General features: G+C 36.6%; 1 protein-coding gene across 1 annotated transcript in view; it reads right to left on the bottom strand.

The window, feature by feature from the left end:
* The window catches only part of LOC129722415 (protein prickle-like), a 209,595-nt gene that overhangs the window by 148,966 nt on the left and 42,390 nt on the right, over positions 1-18,239 (bottom strand). Inside the window, exon 2 of the mRNA XM_055675837.1 lies at positions 16,892-17,818. The gene's annotated coding sequence lies outside the window, so the exon portion shown is untranslated. The remainder of the gene's footprint in view (positions 1-16,891; positions 17,819-18,239) is intronic.

Genomic DNA, 18,239 nt, shown 5'->3' with positions numbered 1-18,239 from the left:
CTTATTCAGCAAAGTTCTAGAACGTGCAAAAATATGGAACTTTGCTGAACAAACAAAATTCCTATCTTCATTGGGTACAGAGTTACAGATTTTTTTCTACAAAAGTTACTTAAAAGTTAGTGTTTCGTACTTAACTGGGCATACAAAACACAAGTTTTTTGTTGAAGGCCATTTCGCTCAGTTATGGTGTAAGCAGCAAGTGTGTTAGCGAGCAGCAGAAACACAGAACAAAAAAGAAAAAAAAGTGTATTGCAAAAATTTGGACAAGACGTAAACGGTGAATATTTACTCTGCTTTTCTCATATGTTGAAGAAAATACCAAGCCTACCTGCTACACGTTGCTATAGTGCATGTATTCACTCAAACTTACTATTCTCTCATCTTTTTTATCGGCCTTATCATCAACTAAAGCATGGTACCAGAGCGTCATATAACATGGTGTAGGTAAATCTAAGTCCGAAGGCTTAGATAAAAGTATTTCAGTCGGGAGAAAAATGTTTGTGTGGAGAAGCCTGAGATTAAATCCATGCTTAAGTCCTTTGACATTGATTGGCCTGATTCTATAAGGTTCGAACCCATGACCGGTGTTGCCAGGTATCCAGAAATATCTGGATTATCCAGATTTTTGAACATGTATCCAAGTAGTCCAATTATCCAGATTTTTCATAAATGATCCGAATTTTATACAGGTTTTTACTCTAATTTACTCTGTTTCGCAAAAAGGTCATCACTTCAAATTTTGCACAAAATTTTGCAGTTTTGTCACCTCAAATGTTCGGTACCGTGGAATGGGGTAAAATTGATCAGTGAGGTGAAATTGATCACCTGAAAATTCGTGATAAAAAATACTAATCAAAAGATATTGCTCTTACAACTCTAGGCAATGTTAACGTGTCCTTAAACGCAACTTTTACATGATTTACATACCTGTCAAAGTTAACCCTTGCTTGCCCGGTGCAATTTTTTTATTATTTCGAAAAATTCTCCTAACTCAGTCAAAACTCAATCAAATTTGATCAAACAAGTTTCCGAATAACAAAAAAAAGTATTGAATTTATTTGAAGTAATTTTAGCTGAGGGTTAATTACGTTAAATTTGGAGAAGTGAGAAAAGTATGATAAAAGCTCAAAAAATGTTATTTTCAACAATAATTCCATACCATTAAAGATATACTGATGAATTTGCAGGAAACAACGAAGATTTTGATTTCAGAGCTAGTTTTTGAGCTTTTGCAACACACCGAATTGAAATCGGTCTAAAGACGATCAAATAAGAGCAAATTTTGCAACAAGCAGCTCGTGAACCAAAATAAACAAATTTTAACCTGAAACATCGTTATTTTCGTTTCCAAACTAGCTGTAAATGAAATTTTCCAGCACAGAAATCATCATTGATCTTTAGCATATCGAAAAAAACACATTGCCAAAAAAATCAATCAAGTGATCAATTTCACCCCAATTTACCATAGTGCCTTATAGAATTATCGAATTTATTTCATGAAGTAGACGATAGAAATTTCACCAATGGCCATAGAGGTTTACTGGAGCACATACCAGTACTTGTTTTAAAATTATACTATTTTGGGAAAAATGTACATGAAGCTAGTTAATTGGAAATAGTTATAAAAATTGATCAATTTCACCCCGTTCCATGGTACCCCAAGAATTTTATCAGAAAAAAAACCTTTTGCACTTTTGACTTCCATATATCGTTTAGATTGTTTTTTTTTTTTTGCTTTTTCCAGATTTTTGCAAAATTCTGTAACCTTGCGGCTACGAAGCTCCTACGACAATTCATTAAAAAATAAAAAGTTGGTGTCGAAGCGCTATCTCTGCGGCTAAATCGCGAACTAAACTAAGCGTCAAGTTGAAGTTCTTATTACACTGAGAAACTTTGCTGAAGACTGCACATAGGTTGGATAGAGTATCAAAGTACTGGACCGTGAATTTCATGCGATGAATACATAGCAATTGTATTTTTACATGAAACCTATGGTTATATTCAAATTGGAATATCACAGAAACACAAAAAAACACTTCTTTCAAAATTTTAGAAAATAAAGATTTTTCGATGGACAATTTTTAGAAAAAATCATGGTTTGCTAATACTTGCTACCCGCTGAGATATCTTATTCACAAAATTATGTATTTTTTTCAAATTTTGTGTAATATTTTCACTTAAGTACATCAAAAACTCCTGTACTCGGAAGGAAACGACGTAATCATTCAATTTATATCGAGAGCAAATTTGTAAGAAATTAATTCGAGTGAACTCATAAAATTATCACAATAAAACGTGAAATTCAGATAAAATTTATAAAAACTAGAAGATCTCTGAAACTTGAAGAGTTAAAAATTTTGTATATTCTGTAAAGTTTTATGGAATTTAGAGATCTACAACTTTGCGAATACCGCAAAGCTCTAGCGCGTAAGGGAAAGAAGTTGGCATCGCAACGCCACCTTTGCGGCTAAATTCCTAAACATCTAAAATGAAGCTCTAACTATACCAAGAAACTTTGTAAAAGATCGGAAACCAATTGGTCAAACCCAGAGAGCGCTATTAATTTCCGCTAGATTCCATTTCTGGCCCAGTGTGCAGTGTACCGTTCACGTTCACGAACAAGTCTGGTGTATCACAGGGTAGTAACCTAGGACCGCTTCTCTTCACAATTTTTTTTTCTACGATGTCGCTGATGCTGATGTTCGTCATTTTTCGTTACAAAAACATGAAATTTTGTAATAAAAATTTTAAAAAAATATACGGGTAAATTTAGTTGAAGGCGTCACGGGTGAAATGCTTGGAGTTCGTTCAAAACAAACTAGCTTGCTGTTGAAAACTTGATTTAAATAGGTTTCTTTTCTCGTTTTGCTGAACTTTTTTTTCGCACTTTCTCTCATTGCGAATAGCTCGTACGAGAGCGAGAGTGAGTGCTTAGAATTGAAGCCGGAAAAGAAATAATCAATAATTACTAAAGAAAAAAGTGTCCTAATCATTAGCAGTTAATTAGTCATTTTCAATTGAAAATCGTCGGACGATAGTGACGCGGATGACCTTCGCGTGCAACTCAATATCACACTTAAAACTTACTGCTATATCTAGGTTATTTGTAGACGAGAACGGAACCACTGAGTGCTCTGTTAAAAAAATGACAGCATATTTTCGTAAATCTCGGTTCAACCTTACACAAATTTCAGCACAAAGTATCTCAATCTGCTGCTGAATCATGATTTTCATAATTTCTTTGCTGATTTATCAGTGAAATACGGTTTGATAATATGCATTATCAAGGTTGAGAATCATTTTCAAGTGTGCAGATTAATTGCTTACAACCTTTTCATTTAGTACTTTTCTAGCGAAGAGGTTTCTGCTATCGCCGATATTTGATTCACAATACTGCCTGGCTACGGAGCGGGGGATTAATATTGATAAAAACTTGCGTGACGCACTTAATGGATGCCGCCACATGGGCTTTCTTCAAGACTAGATAACGGAAGGTTGCATCGAATGTCTGTCTGTCTGTGAGAATGGAATTGTGTGGCTATACCTGGTTTTGGGAAAGAGACTGCTGCACGATTGAACTGTACTTTTGCATGGAGATTTTTTTTCGAAAAGACGAAATTTTTGAGCCGTGTCACAGATGAAATTAGAAACATCGATTTTCATTGGCACCCTTCTTTTTAAGTCTTGCTATAAACTACAATTCGAATGTTGTTCTCAAATTGACTATTGATTAAACTACGCAAAGGATTATTTTAACAGCACGTGCATTACACAGTAAGCGGAATGACTAATGATTATAAAAAAAATCCTGTTTACCATAACCGAGTTTTTTACTGTTCGTTTTACACTACAGTGGCATAAAGCGTGAAAAAAATGCTTGTGGAGCATTGATAAATGGTACAAAAGTAATGTTATCTGTTGGCTGCTAGAATATAGTGTTATTAACAGTTCTATTATTTTTTCCAGTTTAATTTTTTTTTTGGAAAGCTATGTTTTAAACACATTTGCGCGATAGCGTGACACAGTTTTATAGTTCGACAAATTTGTCAATAAAATGAGAGTTATATTTTGAGGGTTTGTTTGCATTTAGTAAGTGTTTTACATTTATTAGGCAGGTATTTTTGTGCCGACCCGATCATTTAAAAATATCAGGATTATAACAAATCTTGATATTTTGTTACGAACTTTTTGTATCAACTTGTGTTCTAAACTTGGTCTCGTTAATAGTTAAAATATCTAAAATCCTATCAAAATTACTTACTAATTATTACAAATTATAGCAAGTTTTGTAAGATTTTTGGCAGAAAAAGATCAGAATTAGTTAGAATGTACAATATTTTGTTGATTGAATAACAAATTTTGTCATAAATATGCTTCTAAAAAACATTCTTTTGAACATTCCAGCGTATGATAACAGAATTTGATATAATTCTGTACTTTTTATCTTTCTGGCACATCAAGAATATTGCAGGCTTTGTTATTTCTATCAAGTTCAGATATATTTGCGATAGCCGTTTGTTATAATCGTTCGATCGGGGAGTCATGTATCGAGTTTAATATTTATTATTTTCACATTTCGTCAGACGCTCATTTTTGTGGCTCAACTCAAATTTACATTTGTTTCAAGTGGAAAATTCTTATTTACTATTATCATTACACCTTTTTATCAGCGTTTTTGGTGGTAAACCCCGTGAAGTCATCTTCGGGCCTGCCGCCTCCCAGTGTGTTTTATTTTCCCATTAACACATTTTACGACAATCAACCGCGGACCCAGCGTTTTGTTTTTCGAAACAACAAAAGGAAAAGTTGTAAAGCCTGCTAACTATTCAACGTAAACGCCAATGCGCGCATACATTACAATGATCCGTGAAGGTCAAGTTTCGCATGTAAATCAACCCGACAACAGTGAAGCACTCTCCTCTTCCCAGGGCAAACGGTTCAAGCAATGAATGAGTTCGCATGAAAGATGTTACAGAGTTGAGGCGAAAAAAAAAACAACAAAACCTACTTTTACTAGACCGTTCAAGATTGAGGCGGCGCGGCGGCTCGTAAAAAAACAGTACCCGAGGTTTAGGTTTCGTGTATGGCTCTATAAGCATGCAGAACACAGACCTAATTTCGATGAGGCCGGTTACTTTGCGCCTTTTTTCCCAGCACCCATTCGCCGTACCATCGCCGTCAACAGACGACGGGTGGTGGTGAGGAAGGAAGAAGATCGGGGGATTTTAACACAAGTTCCGCGATCCAATCAATGACGAGCCGATCATCAACAGCATCGATCGGGAATGATGGCGATGATGGGAAAACAATAAAAAAACTAAAACAAGCGAATTCATTCAGAGCTTTTTCATTGTTGGTTCCTAGTTTAGGGTACGTGTGTTGAACGAACTTTTGTTCGAGTGTGTTTGTGTTGAATATAGAGATATGCGAGACTTTTGGAAACCGGTAACCTCAAATCAATTTCGCAGCCCAAATTAATAGCAATTAATGAACGAGTTTCGGTTTGGGGTGGATGTTTGGATTTTTCTAAGAAGCTTTGCGGCGTGATGAAATGCCTTTTTTGGAATGAATATCGGTAACCACCCTACAGTCACTCAATTTTGAATATTTTCAAACAGAGGGCTGAAAGCCCCATTAAATAATCGCCGAGCCGTAACTGTTTCAAAGCTTATCACAAACGGTTGAGGATGGGTCGGTTTTTTGAGTGGCTCCGCCTGTAGGTTTGGGCGCAATTATGATTATTTTGAAAATTTCACTAGGTTTGCACTCAGGTTCATTAATTGTTTGATGCAGTTTTCGTTATAATAGCTTCATTGAAGATGCTCAAATCGAACTGATTCTCTAAATTGATTTTTTTTAATCATTGAAATAGCCTAATAGTTAGAAAAATTATGAAATATCTTTAAAAAAATTTATTATTTACATTTCATAGCTCTGAGACGATGCACGGTGCACCAAAGGATCTGAGTATACCATTCGACTCGTTATGACGTCCTGAGTCTCTGGTCGAAATTACGAAATTCTCTGACGGTACATTTTTGAGCAAGGGGCCATCCACATTCCGCGTGGACATTAAATGGTGCTTGAAAAACGTGCTTCACAATCAATGGAGCATAGAAAGGTACGCAGATGGTTTGAGTCTCAGGTTTAAAGAGCTTCCTTTTAATCAATACTGATGACGTAGAATTTCAAAAACAATGTCCAAAAATCAATATTCGGTAAATTTTTGCACGGTTTGCTCACAATTTACGACAGTTTACAGCTGAAAAAGCCTTCCTGTTCCAATAAACAATGCGGAATACAATTTCGAATGGCATTCACTTGTATTTGGAGATCTACGTCACAACCCAAAAGCACGTGGGTTTTGCCTACTTTTTGCTACTACAGACAAGTGTCTTTTTCTTCCTCACCTCTGTATACCTCATTGCTTTACAATGAGTATTTCGTTGTTTTTTCATCACTTTTTTTGTACTTTAAAACCTTCAAAAGGGCATTAATCAAAAATGTACCGTACGAGGATTTTGAAATTTTTATCAGAGATTCAAGACGTCATAACGAATCGAATTGTGTACTCGGATCCTTTGGTGTATTTTTATATAATAACGGTCTGTGGGAGCACCAAGCGATGCTTTCCATACTATTACGTTACTCTAGAAACCTTTATCAGTGATTTCGGAATTTTTGGGATCAATCTCTGGGTGAGCTTTGGAAGACAAATCTCGAAACGGTGTATGAAATGGTAACAATAAAAAACTGAAAAAACTGCTCTGGTATTGAGTGAGATTTATACGGAGAATGAATTTGGAAAATTCCAATTTTAAGGTCAGGAGTATAATTATGTATAGAGTGTGTTTCAAACAGAGCTGACTAGAGCAAGATTCGTGGATCTTGCCGTATGCAGGTGACACGTAGTCATACGTGTACACTGATGAAGACAAAGATAAATCATGGAGGGTGGAGCAATTTCTTCAGTATCCCCGTATAGTTGCTTGCTTCCTAGTCCTTCCTATGAGAAAATTTCGATTCCCATTGATTAATTCCAGAAGATTGAAACATGCCACCTAACCTTGGGTTTTCAGGCACAAAACAAAAAAATGATATAAGAGAAGGATTTTATGCTTAAAAAATTACAAAAATTTGCGAATTTACATGCATCAAATTTCATTTGTAAGGTAAAGCGTTTTCTTCAAATTTTCATGAACCTGGTCGGAGTAGCAGGTTCCGAACAAATTAATCATAACAGAAACATGAACTCCATCTTTCATGCTCTTTTACTGTGTACTTCATTGATGACTATTTCAATCGTTATGGCCTCCGTCGAGTGAACTGCATAAAGATCTGTTCAGATTATCTGATTTTTTCATCTGATTCGAGCTGATTGCTCGAATATACATCGAATGCAATCTTGGTTTACGTTTACACCTATTCGATATTGTGACCCGAACATAAGGAGGAAATACCTATGTTCCATCCCAGGAGATTGGTCACCAAAGGAAATAACTTTCTTAGCTTTATCACTCCCAACGAATTAGGTATATTACTTCTTACATACGGATCGGTTGGTACGGATTGTCCCCGATCTTAGATTATATTGTATTCTATTGCGATTTTTTTATTTTAGTTCGAATAAACGCAGTAAAAAAATAATTACTGCACATGAATTTGTTCCATTTGGTGGACCCCTTGTTCGCCATGGGGTGAACAAGTTTTTAGAAAAGTGAAAATCTTCTACTCTATAAAAATGGAATTCCGTAACGCTTGATCTTATTGATATTATTCCCTCAGTCTCTGTGGTGTACAGTAATCATCATCATTTTGAATCGTTCCAAATCAAAAATAATAAGCGGTGACATGTAGGTTTTTTAACATGAAAATGTTCGCTGATGTTCAGGAAAGACATTAGTTATAAAAAAATAGTTATCTAATTACTAAAACTTGAGATATTATTCACAAAACTACGTAAAACATGCAAAATTATGACTTTCTGTGCTAAATTTGCCTCTAAATCAAAATTCAAAGCGATGACATATGATTCTTTTTTCACGAAAATGTTTGTTAATGTTCAGGGAAGACATTCGAGGAAAAATAATTAGTATCTGATTACTAAAACTTGAGATATTATTCACAAAACTACGTAAAACATGCAAAATTATGACTTTTTATACTTAATTCGTCTCCAAATCAAAATTCAAAGCGATGACATGTGATTCTTTTTTCATTAAAATGTTCGTTGATGTTTAAGAAAGATATTTGAGAAAAAATAATAGGTATCTAATTACTAAAACTTGAGATATTACTCACGAGACTACGTAAAACACGCAAAATTATGACTTTCTGTGCTAAATTTGCCTCTAAATCAAAATTCAAAGCGTTGACATATGATTTTTTACACTAAAATGTTTGTCAATGTTCAGGGAAGACATGTGAGAAAAAATAATTAGTATCTGATTACTAAAACTTGAGATTTTATTCACAAAACTACGTAAAACAAGCAAAAATATGCTGAATTTGCCTCTAAATCAAAATTTCAAGCGATGACATGTGATTTTTTTCACATTAAATGTTTGTAAACGTTGAGAAAAGACATTTAAAGGAAAGTAACAAGTATCTGTTTACTAAAACTTGAGATTTTATTCACAAAACTACGTAAAACTTGCAAAATTATGACTTTTTATGCTGAATTTGCCTCTAAAACAAAATTTAAAGCCATGACATGTGATTCTTTTTTCATTAAAACGTTTGTTAATGTTTAGGAAAGACATTTGAGGAAAAACAAATAGTATATGATTACTAAAACTTGAGATATTATTCACAAAACTACGTGAAACATGCAACTTTATGAATTTTTATGCTGAATTCGCCTCTTAATCAAAATTTAAAGCGATGACATGTGATTCTTTTTCCATTAAAATGTTTGTTTATGTTAAAATATAAAATGTAGGGGAAAGTAGGTAAAGACGGACACTGCGGGTAAGATGGACACTTTTAATATTTCACAAACTAGAATGTATTATGATATTTGAGTGATGCGAATACCTTCTTTATAGTGTGTTAATGCTTTTGAGTTGCATTATCGGTTTTCAGCAAGCAAACTGTCAAATTTGTAAGTAAAACAATGAATATTTTCGTGAACGATGTAATTGATGTAATTTTTGTTCCACGGAAATTAGTGAAAAACTCGTGAAACTTACGTGTTTTCATTTGTTCACAATTGTAAAGTGATTAATTAGTCTTTCCTCGGTTTTCTAGTGAAAATCCAGCAGATTCTCGATGTTGCGATGAAGAGCTACGATCGTTTGAAAAATTTACAACCAGGTCGGGCAAGACGGACACACTAAGGTAGGGAAAGATGGACACACGGATTTTCCAAGAATTTTCACATGTAGCATTTGTTGTGTACTACAGATATTCACAAAGTACACCCGCGAGAGAAACCAGCAGATATTAATCACTTAGCAGTTAGAACAGGCCATATAGGCGGAGAATTTTCGCCTCCATCGAAACCCATCCTCTTATACTGTTCACGTGATGTATAGATGGACTCTAATAACGTAGAGTAATGTATGGCCATCACTTAACACATAAATCAAAAGAATACTTAACTTACTACAACTTTTTTGTGAGTGTCCACCTTTACTTTCGTAGTGTCCATCTTACCCACCCTAAGTGTCCGTCTTTCCCAACCTTGTCAAAAAACAGCAATTTGTAGTCTTATTTTTGAAGACCCAAAACACATAAAACTTGGAGGAAGTTCACTAATACCAAAAATGATTATGAAAACAAATGACCTTAAGTTTCAATTTCTATGACTACTGCGATCTAAATAGCAATACCTAAGTAATTATTTAGAATAACCCTTAGGGTGTCCGTCTTTACCTACTTTCCCCTATGTTTGAAGATGATTTTCTGTATACAGCACAACAATATTGCAGCCTTCTAATAGCGCTCTCGATCAACCAGATTAGTTGAGAAAATTCGTTATCGATATTGTTTTAGCACATTTTGCATGTTGTAGGATAAGAACAACGATACACCGTGCCCCAGAGCTGAGTCGAGAAAAATTGCAGGTCGAAAAGATTGTCGACCTGATCGGGGATCGAACCCGATATCACAACCGTGTGGGAGCCAATCGACATCGCTAACCACAGAGCCACGAGGACCATATACAGCATACAGGATACAGAAAATCTCCGAAAAATATTTTTTTTTTAATTTATACGTTTTTATACGATTACATGCGAAACTTTGACTTTTTATGCGCAATTCGCCTCTGAATCAAAATTCAATGATTTGTTTTTTTTTTTGCAATAAAATGTTCGTTGTTCTTTCATCTACAATTTTTTTTTGCAGAATAACCCATATCCCGAGCATGAACATTTTACATTTCTGATGTTTTCGTAGTTTTGTGAATAGTTAGATTTTACGGCATTCGATTTACTTTTGTACTTTTGAATTTGAATTTGATTTTTATTAGAGAGCTTTTAACCAGAAGGTCATTCAGCTCTTAATCTTACTGTTTTACTTTTTTTGCGTTAATCCAAACTAGAACTCACATCTAGCTGCAGGAAAGGTTACGATTCATTTGTTTGAATATCGATTAAGAGGCAGCTTAAGCATTAAAAATCTTTTATTTTCTCATTTTCTACAAAGTTTTGTGGATTAAAAAATGGCGACTTCCGGTTTCAGGAAAATAACCTAAAGTGATATATGGCCAACAATTTCAATACTTCCGAAAGTGGACCTCCATACGTCATTTTACAGCGATGACACATTTTTTTTTTCATTAAAATGTTTGTTAACGTTCAGAAAAGACATTTGAAGAAAAATAACAAGTATCTGATTACTAAATTTGATATATTATTCACAAAACTACATGAAACATGCAAATTTATGACTTCTAAAGTGATATTTGGCCAACAATTTCAATACTTTCGAAAGTGGAACTCCATACGTCATTTTGAAATCCAAAATGGTGACTTCCAGTTTCTGTAAATCAGCCCAAAATCACAAAAAAAACAATCCAATATGGGTATTTCCGTTCTGCGCGTTCTAAGAATATTGAAGTAGGGTATCGAACGTCTTCGTCAGTGGTTTTTTTCGGTAGTTTTACTGGCGCAATCTTATGCAAAAAAGGTCCGAAGAAAACCACTGACGAAGACGTTCGACACCCTACTTGAAGTGATGATGGAAGTATAAGATGTAAATTATATTTATGAAGTGAGTTGAGCTAATGCAGCAATGAAATATAAAAAAAAAATCTATCTTTGAAACCTTTGATCCCGAGCATCGCCGGGAATGTTCAACTAGTCGAATATATTTATCGAGCTATATTTCAAATATTTGTCCCAAAACCCTCTACAAACAGCATTTCATTATACAGAAAACATATAGGGCTTTCATGTGGAGTATTCAAAAGTTTGACCGCCATCTTGGATTCGCCGCCATTTTGAATTTTATCATTAAAACGCGTTTTTGAACAGGTTGGCAACCACCGATTTAAATTCTGAGACAACCATTGGAAAGCTGAGAAAAAATCCTACAAGCCAATTTTGTATACCGAGTTTTAACATTTCCAACGCGCGCCGCGCAATCGATATAGCAGCAAGCGCTGCTTGCCACGCAGCGCACACTGAACGCACATCGTTTAGTATCGCGAAGTACATGTTTTGAATAGTTCTTTATAAACAACTTATTTGTATAGGGTAGAACTGCCATAGATGGACTACTTTCTTCAGTGGACAAGATACTTCGCCAGACAAATGGTGACCATTCACTTATTTGTAATTTACTACTTGAAAAATGGGAGGTTAGAGCAAAATAGTTTAATCATAATAACACCTGTTCTCGACCACAACTATGTGCTTGTTCACTGTTGCTTCAATAAATTGTTTAGTGACATAAAGAGAAATCTGCCACACGTATCAAAAACGCATATTTTCTCTGACGGCGCTGAAAGTCAATACAAAAATAAGTATAATTTTACAAACATTACGTTTATGAAAGATGATTTCCAAATCGACGCGGAGTGGAATTTTCACGCAAGCTCGTACGGGAAATGCCCATGTGACGGAGTTGGTGGAACCATCCAGCGAGCTGCCTGTAAATATAGCTTATCTCCCAACAGAGACAGGTTGATTACAGATGCGGTATCGTTTAACGAATGGGCTGTGGAAAACCAAAGCAAAACAATGGCGTTCGCTTACGTCGAGCAAGCGGATTACGAAGCGGCTCAAACTAAACTTCAACATCGGATGGAAAATGTCAAAACTATCAAAGGAACGCAGAATTATCACTATATTTTACCTCAAGAACAATATAATTTGTTTGCTAAACAATATTCCAATAGTTCTGAAAGTGAAGTCAAAAACCTCAAATGCAAAGCTTAAGACGTTGATAAATGTAACAATTGAGTATTTTTTTCGTGTTTTTATTATTTCACTTGTATCTCGTCCACTTAAGAAAGTAGTCCATCTATGGCAGTTCTACCCTATCCAAATAAGTTGTTTATAAAGACCTATTCAAAACATGTACTTCGTGTATACTAAACGATGTGCGTTCAGTGTGCGCTGCGTGGCAAGCAGCTCTTGCTGCTATATCGATCGCGCGGCGCGCGTTGGAAATGACTCGGTATAGAAAATTGGCTCGACAGCCATGTTTCTTTCGCGACACACCAGATTTTTTAAATATATCTTGTAGGATTTTTTCTCAGCTTTCCAATGGTTGTCTCAGAATTAAAATCGGTGGTTGCCAACCTGTTCAAAAACGCGTTTTAATGATAAAATTCAAAATGGCGGCGAATCCAAGATGGCGGTCAAACTTTTGAATACTCCACATGAAAGCCCTAGATGTTTTCTGTATAATGAAATGCTGTTTGTAGAGGGTTTTGGGACAAATATTTGAAATACAGCTCGATAAAAATATTCGATTTTCGCTTTCCTAAAAATTTGTTCACCCCATGGCGAACAAGGGGTCCACCAAATGGAACAAATTTATGTGCAGTTATTAATTTTTTACTGCGTTTAATCGAACTCAAATAAAAAAATCAATTTTCAAAGACCTCGTGTCACTAGTGGCCTGGTTTCAGCGAGAATTGCCCAAATTTTCTTTCATTGTCCTTCAATTTTTAAATCACGGATTAAAACAACTCGAAATCTGCTCGAAATAGTAACAATGACAGCTCGTCCATGTACCAACTGCCATTCAAGCGATTTAGAGCGATTTTTATTCTTCATTTAAAAATCGAAGGTCAATGATATAAAATTTAAATATAAATCACGTTTTGCTCAGAAAATTACACTCTCTTAGCCGATATATAAAAATCAGAAATCCGTGATTAGCTAAACAACCCAATTTACCGTATTGTTTTAATCGTGTATCAAAAAAAAATCTGAACTTCCGTCAGTATAAAGATGTGTGTGTTTAGTATCATGCTTTATGTTTGATTTTGACATTTGCTCTTCTAAAATGGAGTCTTATTGAATTGTTGAATGTGGTCAAATCAAAGGTTACTAACGTAATAAAAGTTTTTGGAGAACGTTTGTCAATTGCCCTGAAAGCAGAATCGGGGAGAAACCGAAAAAGCCGAAGGCGGCAAAAACGACGAAAAGAGTAGCCAGCAGTTTCAAGCAGAATAGCAACGTTTCCGTCCGAGATGTCGCAAGCAAGCTGAGAGTGCCGTTTATAACTGTGAACTAAGCTAAAAACCTGGGCCGGACAGTCGACTTACAAAAACGTGGTGACTCCAAATCGTGATGATAAGCAAAATAAGTCGGATGGCCAACGATCGCGAAAACTGTACGTGAAGATGCTGACGAAGTTCGATTGCGTGGTACAGGATGATGAAACTTATGTCAAGGCAGACTTTAAACAGTTTGCTGTAACAGAAATATTATGCTATATTATTTTCAAACACTTTAAGCTGCCGAAGTTTGCAAAGAAATATCGCGTGTGGTAAGTCATCTCATGCCATTACGGAAAAAAGCTTTGGAGTGGTGTGCCTCGAACAACGTCCAGGTGGTGCCAAAGCACATGAACCCTCCCAACACACCAGAGCTCCGCCCTATAGAAAATACTGGGCTATCGTTAAGCGGTTGAGTTTCTGACAGACAGTTGTCAACGAGATACAGTTCAAGGCTAACTGGCGTTCTGCGCGAACAGAGGAACCGAGGAGGCTTACACAACTTGATGGAAGGAATCAAAATGTCTTGAGTCTTGAGTCAATATTTTTCCTTTATTCTTTACGAATTGCACTTGAAAAAGTAACATGATTCGATTTTTCAATAAAAAATGACCGATTTACACACATTCATGTTCGACCAATTTTCGACCGTAACAACCTTTAGTACTAGTGTTTCAATTGACAGGCTCCAGCATATCTTTTAAAATTAGCACAACACACGTCATTTAGTGATACTTTTGGATCGTGAATGCAATGTTCTTTAGTGTCGAGGTCTAGATACAGCTGTCAAAATCAATGCACATTCAAGTAGTTTTCATGTGATTTACAAAGTGCTCGATTTTCAACGGAAAGGGAAAGTTAACAGCGTCTCTATCGCCTGACGATTTTCATTTGAAAATTATTCTGTGAGGCCACTTCTGAATTAGGGAACCAACGATAATCGACTTTTCAAATTTCGTTTCGCGGAAGGGTTGAAAAGTTTTGTTTTTTCGAAAAAAGTCGACACGCCAAATTTGATCTCAATCGTAAGTTTGTATAGTAGATTCTCGAAGCGGTTTATGTTTCACTACTTTGCTCGATGGAAGAAATGGGCAGGTTCATGAAATGCATGAATCGTCGAGATCTGCTGTTATTAAAATATTTTATTTGAAAAAAAAACTCTACTAAATAGTACAAGGTTGGTATCCAAGACACGACCGCATGGTTAACGTTTTATCACTTTTAGCGACGTTTTGACGAGTGGTAGAAAAATATCCATCACTTCAATTATTTGATTTTGGAGGGCTGAGAAGTGCCATTTGTGTCTCATAAAAGTGACACCGACGAGTTTGTTTCAGTTGTTGTCATTTTGGATTCCCATTTGCCGATAACACGGAATGATTTAAATTCTCTTGTTATTCCTGGTAGAATGTCCTACCATTTCCAGCACTTTTGCAGCTATCAAGTACTCCACTGTGATCTGCTGTAATTAAAACCTGGCACCAGATAATCGGGGCTTTGTCTTTTCTTTTTTGCCACGATCAGAACTTAGCGTCCGTCTTAGGAATGAAAATAAAGGTGAAATCTTTGCATTTTACCTCTTCTGATATAAGAGGTCTCGAGAGAAACATTGAATTAGGGGGGGGGGGTTAGTTTGTAAGATTAGAAAATGACGACAAAAGTAAGAAAATGTTCGATCGCTCTACCGGCCGCGGTCATATATGAACAATAAGAAGAAAAAGCTAGAACTTAATAAGACGTTTATTGCGTAGTTTTTACAACTATCACCAACGTTTTGGTGCGTGGTACAAATAAATCAACTATTTCAACTGAATAATTATGAGGATGGTGTTCCACAATAGTGACCCCAGCAAATTTGATTAATTTATCGACGTTTTAGATAGTCATTTGCCTATGATCCACGATGATTGTAATTATCTTGTTATTTCTCCTATTTTTTCTTCAGTTGAAGCAAAAACCTAGCAACCATTCATATTTGAAATCGCCACCTTCTGATCGATTCAGTTTCCAATAAATCATCCTCACGTTGCATTGATCATACAGACAATGAGTACTAGATTTCTGCATGCTAGCTTTCATGCGTGACTACTAAGTGTTTTACTTCCGGTGGGTAACAACAAATCATTTACAAAGTAAAATCGTTTGTATGCTTTATTATTATGATTGAGACAAACTATGTCATTCACCTATTTTTCAATAGTGAATCTCAATCAATCGATTGTTTTTGTTACAAGATCTCAACCGTAAATGAATTTCTGATCGATTGATGCCAAAAACTCGACAATCTGATAAGAAATGGCTGAAATATCAGCGCTCAAACCCTGATCACTTTTTTCTTGGTTGAATTGCTACATTTTCAGTTTGCGCCCCTATCTTCCAGATAGACGTAGTCCTACTTCGAAACTGATTGAATTGTCTGTAGAACATAATTATTTAAGTAAATTTAAAGATTTCGATTCATAATCATAAATAGATTTTGTTTGTATCGAAGAAAGATAAAGAGATCCTTTGCTTTGATAGCTTTCCTTTGCTTTGAGACAATATATTTAAAACCGTGTCATAATCGCAGTATCGGTTTACAAGAAAATTTTAATAGCTGGGTAAATTCAGCTATCTCACATGATAATCGCTAATCATCCGTATCGTACAAAACTACGCGCTTTGATTCGTGCAAATTTTGGCTTATCCATTCACATTCAGTGGAAAGATTGATTTTGCAAAACACAAGCCAAACATTATACAACAACCATACACCAAATGCAAATAATTGGTTGCTGTACCGTAAATAGAAAAGATAATGCGCTGTTTTGCTCGTAACATGATGAATTATGCACTAAGACACTTATGAACATATCACAATTTCATCGTGTGGCCGTTGAATGTGTCAGAAGTTGCATTGAAACAGTCACACTGGGCATAATCAAAATAGCGCGCGAAATCTCTGTTAAACTAGAACGCTTTTGAACGAGTCCGTTGATAGTAAATATCTATGTATAGTAAATCTACTGAGTATAAAAACTGGCTTAAATACTGTTTCGTTTCGACTCCAAAAACACCAATTTCGCACAGCCTTACTCTGCAGACCACACACATATAATTCGAGAAGCGGTTTCTCGGGCTCTGGGAAGCGATTCAGCTGCCACAAAATTGACCCTTTTTTCGTGAAGAATTTTAGAATTGTTCTGCAGGACAAAGGCAGAACCCAACACCTACCTGAGTGGATCCGATCGTTGCGCTGGTCACCAAATTCCGATGAAAACGGTCGCGGTCGCCGATATTGCCAGCAGGTATCCGAAATCCTAGCGATCGGTTTTCTGGTTCACGCTTCACTGCGCATCCAATCGGATGCAACTTCAGCACTCTAATCCACTGTCAATGACCGAACGAACGAAAGATCATTTGAAAACGGAAAATAAAACATAACACCACTGGCACTGGCACTGGCGCAGATGACGATCGCGTAATCAATCGGCTTGCGCGGTTTTTTTTTCTTATTTGTTTATGAAATATCTTTCTTCATTTCGGGAGCCACTCACTGCAGCCAACGTGCATGCCTTCTGGTTTCGGTTTTCTTCCTTTATTCTCTTCTGCAATCCGTTCAAACCGGACGAACAGTCGGTCGCACAACACTAATATACAAATCAAAATCAAATGCCATATATCTTGTTACACTCTCTTCCTGTTTCCACTGTGTAGAGCTGCACTTTTATCGAGCGCCTCCGGGCGCGTCTCAAAAGACACCGAAGCCAAATCCGGAGCAATCGATCACAAACAAACCGCCGCCACACGCCACATGCCTTTCGGACCGGTGACGAGCTCCAGCAGAGAGGCGCACGTTCCGAGTTCAGACCTACACTTGCCTATGCAGCATGAACCGAACTGAGTCTGACTTCTGGCCGTTCAACGCAGACAACTCCGTCCGGGGTTCAACGCGGGAAGGTAAGCGAGCTTAGCTTAGAACCGCTCGACCTTTCTCTCTTTCATCCACTCGAAACTTACGCTGCCGCTGCTGATCGCACGGGATGCTTCTTTACTGGTGGGTGCGATCGGTTCTCGTATACGTATAGCATTTGATCGGATTTCGATTGCCCTCGCTCCTGAATCGATCCGCGCTCATTCGTTTGAAGCCGGCCAGGAAATCTGCAAAACAAAAAAAAAGTGAATCATAAGAACAGAACCAAAAGAGAGTATATATAGCAGGTTTAAGTTCACGGTTTAGTTTTTTTGTCGTCAATCGCAGCTGCCTTCCTGTTCTCGCTCTCACTCTCTGTCTTTCTATCTCACTCTCTCATGTTCTGTCTTGTATGTAGAGAATTTTTATGCTCTGATCCGATGCTCATGGGTTCTGCCGTGCCAATTGTGTCTGTATGGGCCAGCCTTCCACGTACCACATACCCGCGTTTGCTCCCCTCCAATGTGGGGACACACGGATGTGGTTAGCTGACTTTAGATGTTCTCTTTTGGCAGGCTCGAAACAGTGTGAGGCAACACCCCAGAGCGTCTAGGCTGCAGACATTCGAGAAACGGTTGAGAATTTCCCTCCAGCCACGGGCCAGAGGTG

This window comes from Wyeomyia smithii, chromosome 2 (genome assembly GCF_029784165.1).
Source record: "Wyeomyia smithii strain HCP4-BCI-WySm-NY-G18 chromosome 2, ASM2978416v1, whole genome shotgun sequence".
Taxonomy (NCBI): Eukaryota; Metazoa; Arthropoda; class Insecta; order Diptera; family Culicidae; genus Wyeomyia; species Wyeomyia smithii.
Note: the sequence above shows the minus strand (reverse complement) of the source record. Positions and strands in the feature narration are given on the sequence as shown.